At 40.4% G+C, this 23,835-nt stretch overlaps 1 protein-coding gene across 3 annotated transcripts in view; it reads right to left on the bottom strand.

Annotated features, from left to right (window-relative positions):
* Positions 1-23,835, bottom strand: part of LOC132820228 (transmembrane gamma-carboxyglutamic acid protein 3) — a 62,266-nt gene that overhangs the window by 19,953 nt on the left and 18,478 nt on the right. The window contains exon 1 of one of the 3 annotated variants that reach the window (XM_060832220.1): positions 13,045-13,130. The exons of the other annotated variants lie outside the window; for them this stretch is intronic. The gene's annotated coding sequence lies outside the window, so the exon portion shown is untranslated. Of the gene's footprint in view, positions 1-13,044; positions 13,131-23,835 lie in introns of those variants that run through there. 3 annotated transcript variants of the gene reach the window in all.

Genomic DNA, 23,835 nt, shown 5'->3' with positions numbered 1-23,835 from the left:
CGAATATCTGAGCTGTTCTTACGGAAAGTCTACATTGACATGATGGTCTGAATAGCATACCATGTTTCTAATACTTTAATATACTGGCTTCACACATCAGTTCCTGGAATATTCCTTATTAGTTTGCTTGCATTGCCACCTTAAAAATTACTTTACTCTGCAATGACAGCCCATCTTGACCAAACTGAAACACAATGCAACAAGCTGGCAAAGCCTGTTAACAGCATGCACTTTTCTCCAGTCTTGGCTTCAGACAGTAGAAGTCATACAGCACCATGATGTGTGCAGCAATAAAACACAGGAATGTGTGGTGAGATCAACTGTTCGAGATACACATAGTGCCAGAATGCAGATGCTGTTGAGATCGACTCTCAGGGACTCTGCGATCAACATGTAGGAGACCATGGCTCTCAGAGGTAGCAATCACAGCATGATAGCGTTTCAAATTCAGTTTGAGAGATAGCAATTCAGGTTTCAAAGCATTGTCCTAAAATTAAATAAGTCCAGTTACAGAAGTATGTAACTGTGGGCGGGAAATAGACTAAAGGGACAGTCAGTATATGAGCAGTAGGCTGCCATTTAAGTAAACATTAGTTCTGGTTGGAAAGAAGGACCCAATGGGAACAATGAACTATCTTTTGTTAACCCAGGTGGTCAAAGAAAGGTGGTCATCATGGTGTGTAAGGTAGAGACCCTCATTTCCTGTTAAGTGAGCTATATCACATATTCATTCCTAATGCTCAAAACTCTTGATAATATCTAGTTGTTCTTCCAGTGTTATAACCTTTCTTTTGCATTCACCACCTGCAATTTTAATCACCAGGACACTTCTTGTTAACATCCTTGTCACTATGCCCCTCCAATATTTCAAAAATGGGATAATCTATGAGTGGTTTACCTTTCACTGGAAGCTGCTCAATGCATCTCTCTCAGAAATAGAGAGAAAGCTGCTCTCTGTACAGTACCTCTCTCAGTACCTCTGTCTGCAGCTGACATCAGCACATGCGCAGAACAGTATGAAGACCGGCACTGACATTGGTGCATGCGCAGAACAAAGCGCGTGAAATGATCATCTTGGAATCATGCTATTGTGAACAGAGGTAAGCATTCTCAAAATGCGGTTCCAAAATGCCAGAATGCTCGCATTCAGAGAACTTCCTGTAGCAATTTCTAACATGATGGACAAAGTTTTTGTCTTACAACTAACAGGACAGAAAGCAGACTTGTCACCAGGACCTGGTGACCAGCATGCAAGGATTTGATGCAACAAGGTATGTGTCAGGCAATAAGTGAGTGGGCTCACCTGGAATGATAGCATGAATTTGTCTGTATTGTGGTTGCTTTACAAATTGGAGAGAGGCATTACATTTTTTTTGTTTAATTGAATTTTGTTTAGGAAAGCCCCAAACATTAGAAAACTGCCTGGCATCAAATGTAAGAACAGGTTGTCCTAGGGGAAAAAAAAAAGTTATTTCAGAACATTTATGAAATTGTTCACCTCGCTGTTGAGGGTTTCAGTTTGAAAAGCTCAGACCTGAAGGGCTTGGTTAAAAACCTTGAAGGGTTTTTTGAAGTTTAGAAATTTTTAGATCAGTTGTGTGAATAATCAATGAAAAGGCTGTCAAGTTCTCAAAACCGGGAATCAAAAGAAACTTGTAGATGTGATAAGAGAAGGGAATTCTCTTACAGTTGAGTACTGTGAAGTGATAGTTTGAAATAGATGGAATTTTGTTCTGTCATGTGCTACAAAACCTTTACAAATAAAAACAGTTTGTTCTATCTTAGTTTTGTTTCTCTTGTGTATTATAATTAAGCCAAATGTGCATGGAGCATTGCATGCAAATGTTTCAGTGAAAGACCACCACATTAAAGAAAAGAAAGACAACTTTGATCTATTAAGGCAGACTTCAATCTGGGATCTGACTTGTTCAGCAATATCATCAGCTGAGATCATAATAATATTTTCCCATTGCTTCTCTCAGGCTGTAAAACATGGAATGTGTTTTAATGACATAACCAGATGATTTTGATAAATCCTTCAAACAATGCTTTGCAATGAATGCAAATAATGAATGAATGAATGAAAGCCCTATCTATAGTGGCCGCTCTTCATCTGGAATACCCAGACCCAGTCTGGTCTGTATGCAGCACCTTCCAAATTCACAATCACTACCATCTAGAAAAACAAAGGCAGAAAATACATCACCAAGTTCCTATCAAGTGAGTCACCTTCCTGAATTGGAATTATATTTGCCATTCATTCAAAATCCTGGACTCCCTGCCTGAGAGAATTGGGGTGATATGTAAACCAAATGGACTGCGATAATTCAAGGAGGCAGCAGGCCATCATCTTCTCCAAGACCATGAGGAATGAGGAAAATAATGTTGGCACAGCCAGCAAAGCCACATTGTATGAATAAATAAAACAAAATTAATTGTCCTCTGGAATTGTCCAGTAAAGCGCTTAGATATGAAGAACTCAACTCATTACCACTTCATTGAGGGTACTTATGAATGAGCAATAAATGTAGGCCATGACAGTAGGTCACATCCCAAGAATTAAGAAAATACAAATTGCTAACAATATCTTGTACTTATCACAGTAGTGAAGTTGTGACACTGGTTAACATTATTTCAGAGTTGTAGCCTTGTTTGAATCATGACATCAGGAATTATTTCATTAAAAATATTCCAGAAGTAGAACATCTACCCTGTATAACATCAAAACTGAAAGCCTACAGCATTAATTCAAGTGATTCAGATGATATCATACATTATGAGGTAAAGTTGGAAATCAACCATGAGGAGATGTGTTGTTAAAATACAGTTGGTGTTATTCAGCCCAAAAGCAATAATCAGGAAATACTAAATTACCTAAATTTGATGTGTTCTGTTAATAAATCTTGCAAAGCCTGAGAAATCCTGGGTATACAGGTGAACAATTCATTTTATTTAAAATTTCACGCAATGCTTCATTCAGAATGGGCAATTGCATCAACAGATTTACTGCAGATGTAACTGCGTAGACAATTAAGGATTTCTAAGAATACCTATTAAACCATCAAGTGTGAAAACAACCCTTTAGTTAACTCATACCAATGTTAATTTAATACTAAATAGAATATGGAAAGTATTCCTGCCATCTGCTGGATGGCATTATAGCAACATATTCCACATTATTTTCTTTTTAAATACACTATCAGCAACCATATTCCTACTATCTTTCTTCACATTCTTCACACACCTCACTCTTGGTTAACACACCAAGGTTTCTTTTCCATAGTAATGCATTTTACAAATACATTAAAGGACAAAAGGGGAAAGAGGGAGAGAATAAAGCCCCTCAAAGATCAGCGAGGCAAAAGTGAGGACGGCAGATGCTGGAAACCACAGTTTAGATCAGAGTGGTGCTGGAAAAGCACAGCAGGTCAGGCAGTATCCGATGAGCAGGAAAATCGGCGTTTTGGTCAAAAGCCCTTCACAAGGAATAGAGCCTCTGTTCCTGATGAAGGGCTTTTGCCCGAAACATTGATTTTCCTGCTCATCATCCTACCTGACCTGCTGTGCTTTTCCAGCACCACTCTGATCTAAACCCCTCAAAAGGTCAACAAGGCGGCTTTTGTGTGGAGCCACAGGAGATGGGGCAGATACGAAACGAGTATTTTGCATCAGTATTTACTGTGGAAAAGGACATGGAAGATATAGAATGTAGGGAAATAGATGATGACATCTTGAAAAATGTCCACATTACAGAGGAAGAAGTGCTGGATGTCTTGAAACGTACAAAAGTGGATAAAAGTAGGACTTGATTAGGTGTACCCTAGAACTCTGTGGGAAGTGAGAGAAATGATTGCTGGGCCTCTTGCTGAGCTGTTTGTATCATCGATAGTCACGGGTGAGCTGCCGGAAGACTGGAGGTTGGCTATCGTGGTGCTATTGTTTAAGAAAGGTGATAAGGACAAGCCAGGGAACTATAGACCAGTGAACCTGACGTCGGTGACGGGCAAGTTGTTGGAGGGAATCCCGAGGGACAGGATGTACATGTATTTGTAAAGGCAAGGACTGATTAGGGATAGTCAACATGCCTTTATGCATGGGAAATCAAGTCTCACAAACTTGATTGAGTTCTTTGAAGAAGTAACAAAGAGGATTGATGAGGGCAGAGTGGTAGATGTGATCAATATGGACTTCAGTAAGGTGGTCGACAAGGTTCCCCATGGGAGACTGATTAGCAAGGTCAGATCTCATGGAATACAGGGAGAACTACTCATTTGGATACAGAACTGGCTCAAAGGTAGAAGACAAAGGGTGGTGGTGGAGGGTTATTTTTCAGATTGGAGGTCTGTGACAAGTGGAGTGCCACCAGGATCAGTGCTGGGTCCACTACTTTTCATCATTTACATAAATGATTTGAATTCGAGCATAAGAGGTACAGTTAGTAAGTTTGCTGATGACACCAAAAGTAGAGGTGTAGTGGACTGTGAATTACAACGTATTACAATGGGATCTTGATCAGATGGGCCAATGGGCTGAGAAGTGGCAGATGGAGTTTAATTTAGGTAAATGTGAGGTGCTGCATTTTGGGAAAGCAAATCTTAGCAGGACTTATACACTTAATGGCAAGGTCCTCAGGAGTGTTGCTGAACAAAGAGACCTTGGGAGTGCAGGTTCATAGCTCCTTGAAAGTGGAGTCACAGGTAGATAGGATAGTGAAAATGGCATTTGGTATGCTATACTCAATACTCAGACCAACAAAGGAAAGGAGTTGGGAGGCCATGTTGTGGCTGTACAGGACTGTGGTTAGGCCACTGTTGGAATACTGCATGCAATTCTGGTCTCCTTCCTATCGGAAAGATATTGGTGAAACTTGAAAGGGTTCAGAAAAGATTTACAAGGATGTTGCCAGGGTTGGAGGATTTGAGCTATAGGGGGAAGTTGAATAAGCTAGGGCTGGTTTCCCTGGAGCGTCAGAGGCTGAGGCTCTATAAACCTTAGAGGTTTATAAAACCATGAAGGGCATGGATAGAATAAATAGACAAAGTCTTTTCCCTGGGGTGGGGAAGAGTCCATAACTAAAAAAGGCATAGGTTTAGATTGAGAGGGGAAAGATATAAAAGAGACCTAAGAGGCAACTTTTTCACGCAGAGGGTGGTACATGTATGGAATGAGCTGCCAGAAGAAGTGGTGGAGGCTAGTACAATTGCAACATTTAAAAGGCATCCAGATGGGTCTATGAATAGGAAGGGTTGGAGGGATATGGGCCAGGTGCTGGCAGATGGGACTAGATTGGGTTGGGATATCTGGTCGGCATGGACGGGTTGGACCGAAGGGTCTGTTTCTGTGCTGTTCATCTCTATTACTATGAGTCTATAACTAAGTTTATACAATGGTATTCACAATACACAGCAATGGTTATTTGGGATATATATACACAATGGAATATATCTTCCTCTGTGTAAACTGTTTTCTTAAATTAAACATTATGCTTATGACAATAAAAGGAATTTTTTAACCTTAGAAGGAAATAGTCTTTATTCTGTCACATAAATAAAATTAATACGTGTTTTCTCATAAGCATTGTCATTGAATAAACTCTCACTTGTTGTAATATCCATGATGTCCATGGGACGCAGAGCATAAACAAAAAGTTCATGCGCTGTATTACAAGTATCAGAATCACAGAAGACAGTACAAAAGTAAAAAATGTTGAAACATGGGGCACACTAATCTACAAGTAAAAAAATGAGGTCTGCAGATGCTGGAGATCACAGCTGCAAATGTGTTGCTGGTCAAAGCACAGCAGGTTAGGCAGCATCTCAGGAATAGAGAATTCGACGTTTCGAGCATAAGCCCTTCATGATGAAGGGCTTATGCTCGAAACGTCGAATTCTCTATTCCTGAGATGCTGCCTAACCTGCTGTGCTTTGACCAGCAACACATTTGCAGCACACTAATCTACAGTTAAAGGAAGGCAAGGTTTGATAGAAGCTTATAAAATCATATTCTATCAATCGAAGGGTGATCAACATACTGCACATTTCTAACATTATGGGAGGTAAAATAAATGGCCGTTAAAAATGGCCACAGGGAATGCGATGCACAAATAACTGACACCTACTATCAACAATGCTCATCAGTTTAATGCCACCTTCTCATTTTCATGGTATCCAGGCAGCATCAACTGCATTGTTCATTGGCTAGCTGCATCTGAATGCCTACCATCATTGAAAGCTAGTCTGCACTGGTTAGAATGTGCCTCTTTGAGGTAAGGCATTGGTGGAGGGAGTGAAAATGAGGATGTCTCGCATCTGCAGGTGATCATAAGGTCTTTTAAAACCACAGTCAGATGACAACAAAAGCAGATAGCCATGTAAATCAATGCCAGAAGGCAAGCTCCAAAGATGCAGTGCTGTAAGAAGTGATCACACAAGTGGTGAATTCTAGCAAATACTCTGTCAATGCTTACCAATGTCACCATTAACCTCAGATACCACTGAAATCACCAGACCCCAATCACCTATCAAGTCTGAATCAATCAGAATACACAGCAAACATTCATGTTTCACTTAATTCTTCTACATTTAGCCTCACATCTTCATCATATAGCTTTTATTTGAACAGGTCTTCCACATCAGCTAAATAGATTAGTGAGTGTCCTTCAGTCTATGTTTCTCTTTTTGAGGATAAGGTGGTACATAAATGAAAAAAGAGCAGAAGCTAACTTGAGGGGCAGGCGAGTCCACATGTTCTGAACAGTTTGGAAGAGATGGTGTTGGTCATGATTTGGATGTCTACTGTTGGGACCATGACTAGTGGCAGGCCCAACATCAAAGATGACAACATTAACAAACCTAATCATCCTCCTCAATTTCTACGCCAATTCTCCTCCACCCTCCCCATCCCCCAGATTCCTTGTTATCTTCTTTCTTATCTTCTTTAGTGCAGCTCTAACTACACTTAGGAAGCTCACTACCAGCCAAATCCAAATGGCCTGCTAGATCAGCACAGCATATGCCACCTGAAACATTCTCTCCAACAACACATCGTGAAATTAACACATGCCATCTTTGAGATGCAGCACAGCTATTTACGATACCACCTTGACTGCACTTTCCAAACAAACTACCCTCTGATCTAGAAGGACAGCAGATACACATTAAACAGTAGAAGATTAGCATCTACAAGTTTGGCTATTAGCCGAATACCATCCCAATTTGGGATTACTATCTCTGTGCTTTCATTGCTGTTGTATCAGAAACCTGGAAGTCCTTTCCCAAAAGCATTGCATTTATGTGTACACCTCATGGTCTGTACCACAGAATCACAGAATGATCATCACAGCAAAGGAGAAAGACATGTGGCACTGCATCTCTGCCAGCTCCCTGCAACAGCAATTCACCTATATCTCTAACTCTTCCTTTAATTCTGTAACTGTTTCCTATTCAGAAAAGTTATCTAATTCTCTTTGAAGGCCTTAATTGAATCAGCCTCCAGCAAAACTCCTGACATTGCATTCTAGATGCTCACCAACTGCTCTACATTAATGTTTTACTTGATGCCGCTATTGTTTCTTTTATTAATCACCTGAAGGTGTTCGCTGGTTCTCAATTCTCTCACCAATAGGAGCAGTTGCTCCGTATCTACTCTGACCATACTCTTCAACCTTTGTAGGTACTCTTCAATCAGCCTCACCAAAGCCTTTGACTCAGCATCAAGGGAAATTCTATGGGATGTCCTATCCACCTATCAATGCCCTGAAAAGTACATTCAAAACCGGAGACTTCTCAACTGTGGCAAGCATGCCATCGAGATGGTCAACAATAGTAACAGTGAGCCTTTTCAAGTCAGATCAGGAGTAAAATCGGGATGCGTGATTGCCCCAGTTTTGTTCACCATCTTTACTGCGATAAATCATCCATATCATCAAGGACGACCTACCCCCAGGAATCAAAATTGTCTACAGAACAGATGGCAGACTTTTCAATCTTGCCCAGCTTGAAGTCCAAAAACAAGACATCTATGAGTTCCCTCATTAGGTTCCAATATGCAAGTGACAACAATGTTGCAACTCTCTCAGAAAAGCACCTACAACAGATTCTGACTGCCTTCAACCTGTCATACACGAAACTTGGACTTACCATCAATTCTAAGAAGACTCAGATTAGCTATCAACCGTCACCAACTGAGACAAATCAGATAGAATCATCAATTCAACTTGGCAAAACAACCCTGGAAAACGTGAATCACTTTCTGTATCTTGGAAGTCACCTCTCCTCCAATGTCAACCTTAATGACAAGATCCAACATTGTCTTAAATACGTTTGGATGTCTCCAAACAAAAATCTTTCATGATCGTGACACCCAGACGGACACCAAAATGTTACTGTACAAAGCAGTGGAGATCCTAATTCTCCTTTATGCATCAGAAACTTGGACAACATACCGACAAAGTCTGAAGGCCCTTGAAAAGTTCCATCAATACTGCCTTAGAAGCATCTTGAATATCAGCTGGGAAGATAGAAGAACCAATGTCAGCATGCTGAATGAAGCAAAAACAACAAGCATTGAAGACTACGTCATCAAGATGGAGCAGTCATGTTGTTTGGATGAAAGACGAACGTCTGTCCAAACAAATCTTTTACTCCCAGCTTAAAGAAAGCAAACGTAAAAGAGGTGGACAACAGAAGAGATTCAACGACATTTTAAAAGCCAACATGAAGAAATGTAATATTGACATCAACAATTGGGACACCAATGTCAAGGACAGAAAACTCTGGCAAACCATCATCCAAGAAGGAACAGCAACTTTTGAAGCAAACGGATTGTGCAGAACTAGAAGAGAAGAAAATGGAAAGCGAGGTTCAACAACCAAAGCCCGACCTGCCATCTGGCACTACTTGTCCTGAATGTGGAAGAACATTCAAAGCCAAGATTGGACTCACAAGCCACCTGAGAGCCCATAAATAGATCAACAAAATGAAGACCATCATACTCGACCACGAGGGATAGCTGTGATGACATGACTCTTCATGGTTTTGAAGACATCTCCAAATCTCTTTTCTAAAGGGAACAAATCTAGCTTCTCCAATCTATGTAAATAAAGTTTTCATCTATTAAACCATTGCTATGAATAGTTTCTGAATACATTCCAATGTCTTCATCTACAACCTTAAGTGCAGTGCTGGACACAATCCCCCAACCGAGACTGAAACAATTTATATGCATTTATTATAATTCATCTTTGTACTCTATGCATCTGTTTATACAGTTCAAGATCTAATATGCTCCATTAACAGCCATCGCAACCTGACCTGCCACTTCAATAATTTTTGCAGAAACCTCATGTCCTTCTGCTCTTGTACCCTCTTTAACACTGTACACTCCATTTTATATCCTGTTCTTTTTTCCCATTAAAGCAATCACATCAAACTTCTCAGAAATAAAATATCTGTCACATGTCCACCTATTCCACTTCCTTTGGAAGCTTATACAGTTCACAATATTGCCAATTTCAGTGTCATTTTCCAATTTTGAAACTGAGCCCTGTTCACCATTTCAAAATCTTAATATTAATCAAGAAAAGCTGAATTCTCAACAGTGATCCCCAGGGAAACCCAATGCATACCTTCCTCTAAACTGAAAAACCACCATTCACCATATGTTTTCTTGTCATTCAGCCAATTTCATAAGCTACAGACAAAATCAGAGATTTACAGCATAGAAACCGACCCTTCGGTCCAACTTGTCCATGCTGACCAGATATCCTAAATTAATCTGAGTTAAAAATCACACAACACCAGGTTATAGTCCAACAGGTTTTTTTTGGAAGCACTAACATTTGGAGCACCGCTCCTTCATCAGGTGATAGCGGCAATCCAAAAGCTAGTGCTTCCAAATAAACCTGTTGGACTATAACCTAGTGTTACATGATTTTTAACTTTATCTACCACAGTCCAACACTGGTGAGATATTAAAGGGTTAATTTGCTCTGTTGACCTGCAGGAAATTGGATGTCCTGAGGGTAGGATAGCATGTTTCTGTCTTTACAGGCAGAATGTAAGGAATTTACATTCCCATCTCTTGCCATTCAAAGCCACTTGCATGGCCATTTCCTAGTTTTTCAGAGTAAAAGAATTTACATTATCATCCCCTATTCAGAAGAATTAATAGGACATTGCAATTAAAATTCCGACTCCTCCCTGCAGTTTAAAAAAAAAGAGACACACAACAAGTCTGGCCATTAAGGGATGATTTACATTACATTGTTCCTGGAGATGATCATGTCACTGCATTGTGTCTTGACTGGCATGCGACTGTGAGGGAGTGGCTGGGGTTGTCTTGTGGGCATTACTGACTGTGATGTAAAGATTTTGTATAAAGGAAAACTGTTGCTTTGTTCAGACAGCTTCTCTTGACACGCTTCACAGGCATTGTGAAGAGTGTTAAGTGATCCTCCAAAGCTTGCACATGCTTAATAAATTTTGGTTATTCACGGAAGTTGGCGTATTGCAGTTGCATCAAGAAAAAGAACCTAACACTGACACTTCCAATTCATAAATTAATCTAGTCCCATTTGCCAGCACTTGGCCCATATCCCTCTAATTCCTTCCCATTCATATACTCATCCAAACACCTTTTAAATGTTGTAATTGTACCAGCCTCCACGACTTCTCCTGGCAGCTCATTCCACACACGCACCAACCTCTGCACCCCTCTAGTTCTAGGTAAAAGACCTTGTCTCTTTATCCTATCAACGCCCTCCATGATTTTATAAGCCTCTATAAAGGTCACCCATCAGTCTCTGCTATTCTAAGGATAACAGCCTCAGTCTATTCAGCCTCTCCCTTTAGCTCAAACCCTCCAACCTTGGCAACTTCCTTATAAATCTTTTCTGAACCCTTTCAAGTTTCCTAACATTCTTCCTGGAGCAAGGAAAACAGAACTGCGTTCTTATTTCATGGCTATAAAAGACAGCTGTGAATTAATTAGTATCTCAGTCATGTCCCATTTCTCCATTCTTAAAATTTATTTTCAGGAAGAAATAAAATCTATTTTGAGACTCAAGCAAACTTTTCAATTAATGTTAGCTGTCAGCTGTAATGAAATGTGTGTGTATATATATATATATAATAATTTTATTTAAAGGAGTTTGGATTTCAAACTAGTGGCAAATGGGTGTGGGTTGACCTTTGAAAAGGGCTGTAAAGATTAACCAGGTTTTAAATGATTGATCAATCTTTCTGGAACAATTATATGTCTGAAACCAAGTGACACCAGGCTTTCTGAGTGTTAATGAAAGTTTCTGCATATTTGTGGGGTGTTATGACAGGAGAAACCATTATGCCCTACATACAACGCCTCATTGTCTGCCCTTTCGGGCCTCTCCAAAATTCTGTATGTTTAAATGAAATCAGCTGTTTTTCTAACTTCTAGGGAGTATAGGCTCATTATACGCAACCTCTCATCATATAACAGACCTCTCCTCCCTGGGACCGACAGTGAACCTTCGCTGAACCTTCACTATAACACCTCCAAGGAACGTATAGTCTTCCTTGAATATTGAGACTGGAGCTGCATGCAATATTTGCTAAGTGCAAGTTAGTGTTCCTAAGTTTAATCAGCAACTACTCATCTGGAGTTCTTAATTGGCTGTAAAGTGTTTTGAGATGGTCTGACGTTGTGAGAACTGCAATCTAAATGCAAGCCTGCCTTCCTTTTTCCAAAAGGAGTATTAAAATTTCTCAAGACCCAACCACATTTAAGAATCGTCATGAAACAAAATAGTTGACTTTTGAGCTTCTGTGCATGTTCTTAAAATGCGGAACACTTTGAACAGTCTAAAGGACTTAACATCGTGCAATTGCATCAATCAAAGAGCAAAGCTCATGGCAGTCCGTCAGAATCAACAGATCCACATAGTAAACAGAATCCCTGTTCACAGATTAACTGTGGAACCTGGCGAAATGCCAATAATTCCTGAAATTGTGAAGTGGAACAAAACATTGTAGAACCAACTATGCTTCTTACAATTACATATTCTGGAAAGAACTAAGTATACAGCTATTTTAGATCTAGTATTATGCAAAAGGAGAAAGAGAAGTTGTAATTTCTTAGCAAGGGCTCCTCTGGGAAAACTGAATTCCACATTAAGTCTGAAAGCAACATATTCAAGTTTACAATAAAGAATCTTAAACTTAAGTAAAACAAAGCTAATTACATAGGTATTGGGGTGCAGATTTGGGTTAATTGGGTAAATAGACTGAAAGAGCCAGAGAAAAGGTATCATGGAATTTAAACTTAAAAAGAGAAAGGAAGAAACCTTCAGAGTGATATGGATACCTTAAAAGGGTAGTATTAGAGGAAAGGAATACTGCTACAAAAGGTACAAGGCCTGAGAATTGGAAGGGTTTTAAAAATCAGCATAGGATGACCAAAAACTGATAAGAAAAATTACAAGAAATTGAAGTATATAAAAAAGAAGAGATTAGCAAAAACAAACATGGATCTCAGGCAGGTTGAGGCAGGTGACATGATAAAATTCAATATGTTTTTTTGATGGTGTAATAGACATTGAGGATGCTACCATTGAACTATAATGGGACATGGAAGACCAGAATGGGGCAGACAGACGCCGGATGGAATTTAACACACAAAAGTGTTCGCTGATGCATTTCAGCAGAATTGATAGGGAGAGCCAATATAGACCAAAAGGTACAATTGTAAAGTGTGCAAGGATGTGGACAAGAATGATAGATCTTTGAAACTGGTTGGCCGTATCAAGAGAATATAAGCTGGTGTGCTTCATAAATAGAGATTTTAGGTATGTTATGGTTGCACATATATAAAGCTCTGGTTAGACTGTAACTGGAGTAAAGCATCTAGTTTTGGTCACTGTATTTTCAGAAGGATGCAAACTCTCGAGAAGGCTCCAGAGGAGTTTAGCTAGAATTGGTCCAGGGATGAGATCTTAGCTACAAGGTTAGATTGATCTCCTTTTAACCAAAGGAGATTGAGATGAGATTTAATAGAGGCAAACATGATTACCGTAGATTTAGATTAGATAGTCAAAAGCTGTTTCTATTAGTTGATGGTAGCTGGCATGAAAGCAGTGATCCAAATGACCATCTTCTGTAAAATAAAAATGATGATATTGTATCAGAATTAAAAAGACAACATTTTGCATAAGGATGATAGGATGAGACACATACAATTTGTGGATTGAATTTTATACAGTCCTTAGGATTGGCAACACAAATGTACAATAATTATGTAGATAAGTTGTAATTTTTAAATTTGTTTATGGGATATGGGCATCGCTGATTAGACCAGCATTTATTGCCAGTTCTTCATTGTTCCTTGAATCAAGTGGTTTGCTAGGGCTATTTTAGGGGACAATAAACAGCAACGTTTCTGCTAAGCTGTAGTGCTGCATGAGTGCAACCGCTCCAATATTCTGCACATGGCAATCAGTGATGGCACGCCAATCTTGGACATTGACTTCCAGATCTGGGCCTTAGAGACCTGCTGCAAATGTGTTGCTGGTCAAAGCACAGCAGGCCAGGCAGCATCTCAGGAATAGAGAATTCACTATTCCTGAGATGCTGCCTGGCCTGCTGTGCTTTGACCAGCAACACATTTGCAGCTGTGATCTCCAGCATCTGCAGACCTCATTTTTTACCCTTAGAGACCTGCACAGCTGGTAAGAAAATTAAAGGGAGTGCTGGTTAAGAGTCAACCATGTTGCTGTGCTTCTGAAGTCACATGAAGGTTAGACTAATCTAAAAGGTCATTAGGGAAGTAAATGGGTTTTTTAATGATAATTGACAATTGTTACATAGTCATTTTTCAGCTAGCTTTTCAGATAGACATATTGTGACAGAGTTAAATAGGAGTTATAGGAGAATGTGAAATTGGGCTTATTACTATGTTTTTTGTGGGTCATTCATTTCACTCCTGTGAATGATTTTTTTAAAAATGCCCTTGATCATATTGTTGACCTGCTGTCCAAAAATTTAAACTAGAAATAATTAATTATTGGGTGGGGTAGGGTGAAAATGGATCCACTCCAGTTAAGTTGGAATCAGAGATTGGTATCTATCACTGTAGTTGAATGAGCCACTTTCAATGAAAAGGTTGTTCGAGTACAGTTCAGATATAATAAACACCACAAGCTTCCTGAATGACTAAAGAGATAGAGATTAAGATGATGGGTAAAATAAAAGGCGACATATAACAGATGGCAGATGGATAATACAACGGAGAAGCAGCCTGAACATAGAAGGCTCAGAAGGAAAAGTAAAACAACAAATAAGAGAACAAAGTAAAGGAATAGTATGAGTAGAGACCATGTTATAATTCCAGCTGATATTATGACTGGAGAAGTCAGATTCTAGAATGAAATCTGGTTTGATAGATCATATTTTCTTTATCTTTAATTTAACATGAAGTCTCACTCTAAAACACAACACACATTTTAAGAATAAATCAGAAGTTTTTGTTTTAATTGCATAAAAAAGCAGATAAAACCAACATATCAGCTTGAAAGATTTCAAAACATTGTAAATAAAATTACAAAATCCCATTTAATCTCCAACACCGTCAACTTACAATCAGTCAATCAGAATCCATAGAAATGCTTCTTCCTTGTCTAATCTGTTTGACTTCATTTTTGACTTGATGTAGGTGATAAAATGTTGACTGGAAAGGCACAGCATGTCATGTAGCATCGGATGAGCAGGACAGTGGCTGTCGTGTCAGGACCCCCAACCTGAAAAGTCGCCTGTGCTGCTGCTCTGATACTGCCTGACCTTCTATGCCTTTCCAGCTCCACATTTTATCAACTCTGACTTCCAGCAACTGTAGTCTGTACTATTTCCCACTTAATTTGACATAGGGTTTGCCTTAACTGTTTCTTTTTAGTTCCTGCCCTGTGAGCTTGAAGTCGTTTTCCTGGAATACTCTCACAACTGAGAGCTTAGACTGTCTCAGTTATTTAAATAATCAGTAGAGATCTAACCAAAACTCCAGACTTAGAAGATTCGAAAATTAACCTCCTTCTCTGAGGTAACTTGTTTCCTGAACTGCTCTGAACAACCTTCTTTTCTACAAAAGACCACACTAACTTTGACCCCAGTGATGTCTTCTTCAAACTAAACCCACAAGCTTTTAACCAAATTTTTTAAAAAAATTTCTCACCTTGGATTCTGCTAAAGCCCTCAATGTCCGCATTTTAAAATAGCTGTATTCTTAGTTCTTTCCAGAATATTTTATTGCAAGTAGAGTTGGTTCTACAATGTTTTGTTCCAGTTCTCAATTTCAGAAAGTGCTGACATTTCGCCAGGTTCCACAGTTAATCTGTGAACAGGGATTCTGTTTACTATGTGGATCTGTTGATTCTGATGGACTGCCATGAGCTTTGCTCTTTGATTGATGCAATTGCATGATGTTAAGTCCTTTAGACTGTTCAAAGTGTTCCGCATTTTAAGAACATGCACAGAAGCTCAAAAGTCAACTATTTTGTTTCATGATGATGGGGCGTTGTATCTGCTGACAGGAAATCTAAACACAAGGGCAGAACTGTGAGATAAGGAGTTGATTATTTGAGACGGAGAGGAGGGGAAACCACTTGACACGGTTGTGAATCTTTGGAATTCTCATTAGTCGACTGTAGATACCCACATTGTTGACTCTGGTCAAAGCTAGGTTATCTGGATTTTTGCTGAAAATGTGTTGCTGGTTAAAGCACAGCAGGTTAGGCAGCATCTCAGGAATAGGGAATTCGACGTTTCGAGCATAAGCCCTTCATCAGGAATGAGAGAGAGTAGCCAAGCAGGCTAAGATAAAAGGTAGGGAGGAGGGACTTGGGGGAGGGGCGATGGAGGTGGGATAGGTGGAAGGAGGTCAAGGTGAGGGTGATAGGCCGGAGTGGGGTGGGGGCGGGGAGGTCAGTAAGGAGATTGCAGGTTAGGAGGGCGGTGCTGAGTTGAGGGAACCGACTGAGACAAGGTGGGGGGAGGGGAAATGAGGAAACTGGAGAAATCTGAATTCATACCTTGTGGTGTCCCTCCTCCCTACCTTTTATCTTAGCCTGCTTGGCTACTCTCTCTCATTCGTGATGAAGGGCTTATGCTCAAAACGTCGAATTCCCTATTCCTGAGATGCTGCCTAACCTGCTGTGCTTTAACCAGCAACACATTTTCAGCTGTGATCTCCAGCATCTGCAGACCTCATTTTTTATCTGGATTTTTGATCTAGCAATATATTATGGGAAATGGGGTGTGGGAGCAAAAAGTGTTGAGACAAACGTTTAGTCATGATTTTATCAAATATTAGAGCTGGCTTGAGGGGCAGTTTGGTCTATTCCTGCTCCTGTTTAAGTTCTTAGAAAACAAAGCAATAATGCATGAAATGGTCATTTCTGAAATTTATTTCTGTGTAAAATCATACATTTTGCCAAATATAATGACACTAGGCAAGCTATTCTGATCAAGTTATTCTGTGGAAATTACAATATCATGGCTGCATCATTCCTTATAATGAATTTTCATCAATATTTTCTAATACTGCACAGACTTGCCAGCATGAGACCTGGAAAGAAAGAAAAAAGGAGCTTGCATTCCTTTAGAACCTTTCATGACCTCAAAACATGATCCCTTGATCTCAAACCACTCTTGACAACAGAATATGTCTTTTCAACTATGTCTACTATTGTAATGCAGGAAAACAGAGCAGCCAATATGTACACTGCCAGCCCCCACAAATGGCAATAATAACCAGATAACATGTTTATTTTAATGCTGTACATTGAAGAATAAATACTGGTCCCAAGCTACCAAGAAAAATGCATGTTCCTGTGTATTGAACTGGTTACATGATGCCATACTAATTCAACATATTTTGTCAGATTTGTTCAAGTGACTATGCCCCTCCTTGATGTAACATGTGCAATGGCGAAAAAGATGGGAAAGAATTCAACATTTGAGAAAAGTTTTTCCAACTTAAGTTTTAAATGGTAACTGCAAAATCTTGCCACTGAGTGGTAACTCCCATATCTACAGACATTTGCAACTCATTAAAAAGTTACATCTTGCCCCTCTCGCACTTTTAATTCTCCTCTCCTTCCCCAAGAAACTAAATTCTTGAAAATGTAAATCAGAGCAGGCACCTAGAAATACAAAATGATTTCCCCAGCCTGCATCCAACTGCTTCTTCACAACAGTGTCCCTGCATGCCTTTACTGGTCAGTGCATTGAGTGCAGGAGTTGGGCGGTCATGTTACAGCTGGACAGGACATTAGTCAGGCCACTTTTGGAATACTGCATTCAATTCTGGTATCACTGCTATAGCAAAGATGTTGCAAACCTTGGAAGGGTTCAGAAAATATTTATAAGGATTTTGCCAGGGTTGGAAGATTTGAGCTATAGGGAGAGGCTGAATAGGCTGGGCTGTTTTCTCTGGAGCATGGAACCTGAGGGGTGACCTTATGGAAGTTCATAAAATCATGAGGGGGCATAGAACAGTCAAGGTCTTTTCCCCAGGGTAGAGGTGTCCAAATCTAGAGAGCATATGTTTATGGTGAGAGAGGAAAGATTTAAAAGAGACCCAAGGGGCAACTTCTTCCACACAGAGGGTGGTGCATATATGGAATGAGCTGCTATAGGAAATGGTAGAGGCTGGTACAATTACTTTTAAAAGGCATCTGAATGCGTATATGAATAGGAGGGAAATGGGCCAAATGGGACTAGCTTAATTTAGGATATCTGGTCAACATGGTCGAGGTGGACCAAAGGGTCTATTTCCATGCTGTATGACTCTACGTTCCATGGCCATCATCCTCCTCTATTTATCATCCATGAAAGTCAGCCATGGCAAGCTATGAGCCTCACTACACCCTCATTTCTGCTTCCACATCAATTTACTCTCTTGATTTAAAGCCAATCAGACACAGGTGAAGTCCAAGAGAACTAACGTAGCTTTTCAAAAGTACATCATGGAACATCCAAGAGTCTTTTTAACACTCAAATAGTTCCATCAGCAAAGTAATTTGAAATATAATTTTAAAAGTGCAGTGGTAACGTCCATACTCCTGAACAGAGACATCCAGATTCAAGTCCCACCTGCTCCAGAGATATAATAGCTGAACAGGTAGATAAGAAATAATAAGTTAATGAAAGAAAACTGCAGTGCGTGATGTCAAAAGGACACAAGAAACAATTGTGCAGACAGAAAGAATGTGAAAGATCTTCATTGGTGCAATGTTTAATATTTATGAATGCAATTTTCCAACATTTAGCATTCATTTTAGCATCGGCTGCATTATTCAACCCTGGAACCAATTACCAGATGTGACAGTAACAGCACAACTTTTTTGATGTACTGAAATACACGGTTAGATTTATGATTTAATTATAAATATGGCTGGCATTCCAAAATAATCCCAAATACAGAATGTTGTCTAAATAACCTAATGTCGATGAAAATGCTAATACAGAGGGGTATGGCACCATTGTAGCATACTACTGAGCCAAGCAATCAGGAATAGCTTAGCTTGTTCCTCAGCCAAGCCAAGTTTCTGATGGGGCTGATGCAGTGGGGGAGCACTTGGGGCCAGTGACCATAATTCTATTATATTTAAAATAATGATGGAAAAGAATAGACTAGATCTAAAAGTTGAAGTTTAAATTGGAGAAAGGCCAATTTTGACAGTATTGTGCAAGAACTTTCAAAAGCTGATTGGGGACAGATGTTCGCAGGTAAAAGGATGGCTGGAAAATGGGAAGCCTTCAGAAATGAGATAACGAGAATCCAGAGAAAGTATATTCCTGTCAGGGTGAAGGGAAAGTCTGGTAGGTATAGGGAATGCTGGATGACTAAAGAAATTGAGGGTCTGGTTAAGAAAAAGAAAGCATAGGACAGGTATATACAGGATAGATCGAGTAAATCCTTAGAAGAGTATAAAGGAAGTAGGTGTATACTTAAGAGGGAAATCAGGAGGGCAAAACGGGGACATGAGATAGATTTGGCAAATAGAATTAAGGAGAATCCAAAGGGTGTTTAAGAATATATTAAGGACAAAAGGGTAACTAGGGAGAGAATATGGCCCCTCAAAGATCAGCAAGGTAGCCTTTGTGAGGAGCCACAGAAAATGGGGGAGATACTAAATGAGTTCAAGGTTTGTGCGAAGATTTGTAGCTCGGGTGCTCGTTGTTGTGGTTCTGTTCGCCGAGCTGGAAGTTTTTGTTACAAACGTTTCGTCCCCTGGCTAGGAGACATCATCAGTGCTCTGGAGCCTCCTGCGAAGCGCTTCTTTGATGTTTCTTCCGGTATTTATAGTGGTCTGTCCTTGCCGCTTCCGGGTGTCAGTTTCAGCTGTCCGCTGTAGTGGTTGGTATATTGGGTCCAGGTCGATGTGTTTGTTGATGGAGTTTGTGGATGAATGCCATGCCTCTAGGAATTCCCTGGCTGTTCTCTGTCTGGCTTGCCCTATGATAGTAGTGTTTTCCCAGTTGAATTCATGTTGCTTGTTGTCTGCATGTGTGGCTACTAGGGATAGCTGGTCGTGTTGTTTCGTGGCTAGTTGATGTTCATGTATGCGGATTGTTAGCTGTCTTCCTGTTTGTCCTATATAGTGTTTTGTGCAGTCCTTGCATGGTATTTTGTAAACTACATTAGTTTTGCTCATGTTGGGTATCGGGTCCTTTGTTCTAGGGAGTTGTTGTCTGAGCGTGGCTGTTGGTTTGTGTGCCGTTATGATTCCTAAGGGTCGCAGTAGTCTGGCTGTCAGTTCTGAAACGCTCCTGATGTATGGTAGTGTGGCTAGTCCTTTTGGACTACTGGACTTGTGCCTCACTACACACTTTACATTCAACAATCAGATATACGAACAAATCAACGGAACACCCATGGGATCACCAATCTCGGGACTCATAACAGAGGCAGTTATGCAAAGGTTAGAACAAACAGCCCTACCACAAATTCAACCCAAACTCTGGGTCAGATATGTCGATGACACATTCATAATCATCAAAAACACGGAAATAGAAAAAACACACCGGATCATCAACGCCACACTCACAGGAATCCGATTCACGAGAGAAGAAGAAAAGGATAGCCAACTCCCATTCCTAGACGTGATAGTACAGAGAACACCGAACGGAGAATTCACCACAAGGGTACACAGGAAAACAACACACACAGACCAAGTCCTAAACTATGAAAGTAACCACCCCAACACACACAAACAAAGCTGCATCAGGACCCTATTCAAAAGAGCCACAACACACTGCAGTACACCAGAACTGCAAAAAGAGGAAGAGGAACACCTATACAAGGTATTCGCCAAAAACGGATACCCGCGCAACTTTATCAACAGATGCCTAAGAGACAGACCACGGAACGAGGACATGCCACAACCAAAAGGACTAGCCACACCACCATACATCAGGAGCATTTCAGAACTGACAGCCAGACTACTGCGACCCTTAGGACTCATAACGGCACACAAACCAACAGCCACGCTCAGACAACAACTCACTAGAATAAAGGACCCGATACCCAACATGAGCAAAACTAATGTAGTTTACAAAATACCATGCAAGGACTGCACAAAACACTATATAGGACAAACAGGAAGACAGCTAACAATCCGCATACATGAACATCAACTAGCCACGAAACGACACGACCAGCTATCCCTAGTAGCCACACACGCAGACAACAAGCAACATGAATTCAACTGGGAAAACACTACTATCATAGGGAAGCCAGACAGAGAACAGCCAGGGAATTCCTAGAGGCATGGCATTCATCCACAAACTCCATCAACAAACACATCGACCTGGACCCAATATACCAACCACTACAGCGGACAGCTGAAACTGACACCCGGAAGCGGCAAGGACAGACCACTATAAATACCGGAAGAAACATCAAAGAAGCGCTTCACAGGAGGCTCCAGAGCACTGATGATGTCGCCTAGCCAGGGGACGAAACGTTTGCAACAAAAACTTCCAGCTCGGCGAACAGAACCACAACATACTAAATGAGTATTTTGCATCAGTATTTACTGTGGAAAAGGATATGGAAGATATAGACTGTAGGGAAATAGATGGTGACACCTTGCAAAATGTCCATATTACAGAGGAGGAAGTGCTGGATGTCTTGAAACAGGTAAAGGTGGATAAATCCCCAGGACCTGATCAGGTGTACCCTCGAACACTGTGGAAAGCTAGAGAACTGATTGCTAGGTTTCTTGCTGAGATATTTGTATCATCAATAGTCACAGGTGAGGTGCCAGAAGACTGGAGGTTGGCAAACGTCATGCTACTGTTTAAGAAGGGCGGTAAGGACAAGCCAAGGAACTATAGACCAGTGAGCCTGACCTTGGTGGTGGGCAAGTTGTTGGAGGGAATTCTGAGGGACAGGATGTACATGTATTTGGAAAGGCAAGGACTGATTCGGGATAGTCAATATGGCTTTGTGCGTGGGAAATCATGTCTCAAAAACTTGATTGAGTGTTTTGAAGAAGTAACAAAGAGGATTGATGAGGGCAGAGCAGTAGATCTGATCTATATGGACTTCAGTAAGGCATTCGACAAGGTTCCCCATGGGAGACTCATTAGCAAGGTTAGATCTCATGGAATAAAGGGAGAACTAGCCATTTGGATACAGAACTGGCTCAAAGGTAGAAGACAAAGGATGGTGGTGGAGAGTTGTTTTTCAGACTGGAGGTCTGTGACTAGTGGAGTGCCACAAGGATTGGTGCTGGGTCCTCTACTTTTTGTCATTTACATAAATGATTTGAATTCGAGCATAAGAGGTACAGTTAGTAAGTTTGCAGATGACCCCAAAATTGGAGGTGTAGTGGACAGTGAAGAGGGTTACCTCAGATTACAATGGGAGCTTGACCAGATAGGCCAATGGGCTGAGAAGTGGCAGATGGAGTTTAATTCAGATAAATGTGAGGTGCTGCATTTTGGGAAAGCAAATCTTAGCAGGACTTATACACTTAATGGCAAGGTCCTCAGGAGTGTTGCTGAACAAAGACCTTGGGAGTGCAGGTTCATAGCTCCTTCAAAGTGGAGTCACATGTAGATAGGATAGTGAAGACGGCGTTTGGTATGCTTTCTTTTATTGGTCAGAGTATTGAGTACAGAAGTTGGGAGGTCATGTTGCAGCTGTACAGAACATTGGTTAGGCCACTGTTGGAATATTGCGTGCAATTCTGATCTCCTTCCTATCGGAAAAATGATGTGAAACTTGAAAGTGTTCAGAAAAGATTTACAAGGATGTTGCCAGGGTTGGAGGATTTGAACTACAGGGAGAGGCTGAACAGGCTGGGACTGTTTTCCCTGGAGCATCGGTGGCTGAGGGGTGACCTTACAGAGGTTGACAAAATTATGAGGGGCAGGATAGGGTAAATAGACAAAGTCTTTTCCCTGGGGTCGGGGAGTCCAGAACTAGAGGGCATAGGCTTAGGGAAGATATAAAAGAGACCTAAGGGGCAACATTTTCACACAGCGGGTAGTACGGGTATGGAATGAACTTCCAGAGGAAGAGGTGGAGGCTCGTACAATTGCAACATTTAAGAGGCGTTTGGATGGGTATATGAATAGAAAGGGTTTGGAGGGATATGGATTGGGTGCTGGCAGGTGGGACTAGATTGGGTTGGGATATCTGGTCAGCATGGTTGGGTTGGACTGAAGGGTCTGTTTCCATGCTATGACTCTAACTGATCTCAATGTCTAAGCTGAAACAAAGTACTAAAGGACCAAAATTTTCATTTGGTACTGCATATAAGGCTACTTATTAAGAACCATGATGGTGGAGCTCGTATACTTGAAGTGTTGCTAACCAATAGAAATCAAAGGGGAAATCAGTTTAGCTCATTTGGCTGGACTGTTGTTTACAGAGCAGTGTGATACCAACAGCGTGGGTTCAATTCCCATCACAGATTGGAGGTTACCATGAAGGATCCTCCTTCTCAACCTCTTCCCTTGCCTGAGGTCTGGTGGCTCTCCGGTTGAACCACCAGTTGCTTCTCTCAAAATGAGAGCAGTCCCTGTAGTTTGATCAGACTATGACAACACAACAGAAACCATAGAGATTGCCATCCTGAAAATTTATTCAATCTGTAACTAGTGGAGTGCCACAAGGTTCACAAGTTGTTAATACAGATTAATGGCTTGGATGAAGGAAGGAAATGTAAAGTTGACAAGTTTATGAATGGTACAAAAACAGGTGAGAAAGCAAGTAGCGAGGAAAACACAGAGTCCTCAAAGTAGTGTAGACAAGAGACTAGCAAAAACTTGGCAGATGGGATATAACATGGGAAAATGAGGTCATGCACTTTGGCATGAAGAATAGAAGGATAAGTATCATTTAAATAGAGGAAGGGCACAGAAAGTGACAGAGAGGGATTTTCTAATAGAATTCTAATATGTTACTTGTTCCAGCCTTCTCGTGCATTCCTGACTGCCCAAAGTTCCAGACATTTTGGAAGAAAATTATTAATTGGTCTAATCTGAAAACATCCCTTTATGTACTAGACATTCCCAGCAGCAATTCTCCTTTCTAATTAAATATTGCTTCTGCTAAATTAAATCCACTCAAATTTCAGCTTTTTCTTAAAACTTTGTATTTTTTCAAAAAAAATTTAATGCAGATGCAGCAGAGTGCAAACTTCAAACTTATTTTTAATTTAAAACTCAGGAATAGATACAATTCAGTGGGGCTTTCTTTGAGATAAGAGTTGAATTTCTTTTAATATAACAATGGCAAGTGCTAGTGAAACTCAACGGTCTGGCAACATCTGTGGAAATAGACACAGAATTAACA

This window comes from Hemiscyllium ocellatum, chromosome 11 (genome assembly GCF_020745735.1).
Source record: "Hemiscyllium ocellatum isolate sHemOce1 chromosome 11, sHemOce1.pat.X.cur, whole genome shotgun sequence".
NCBI classification, from domain to species: domain Eukaryota; kingdom Metazoa; phylum Chordata; class Chondrichthyes; order Orectolobiformes; family Hemiscylliidae; genus Hemiscyllium; species Hemiscyllium ocellatum.
The sequence above is the reverse complement of the archived record's forward strand: the minus strand, read 5'-3'. Positions and strand labels throughout refer to the sequence as shown.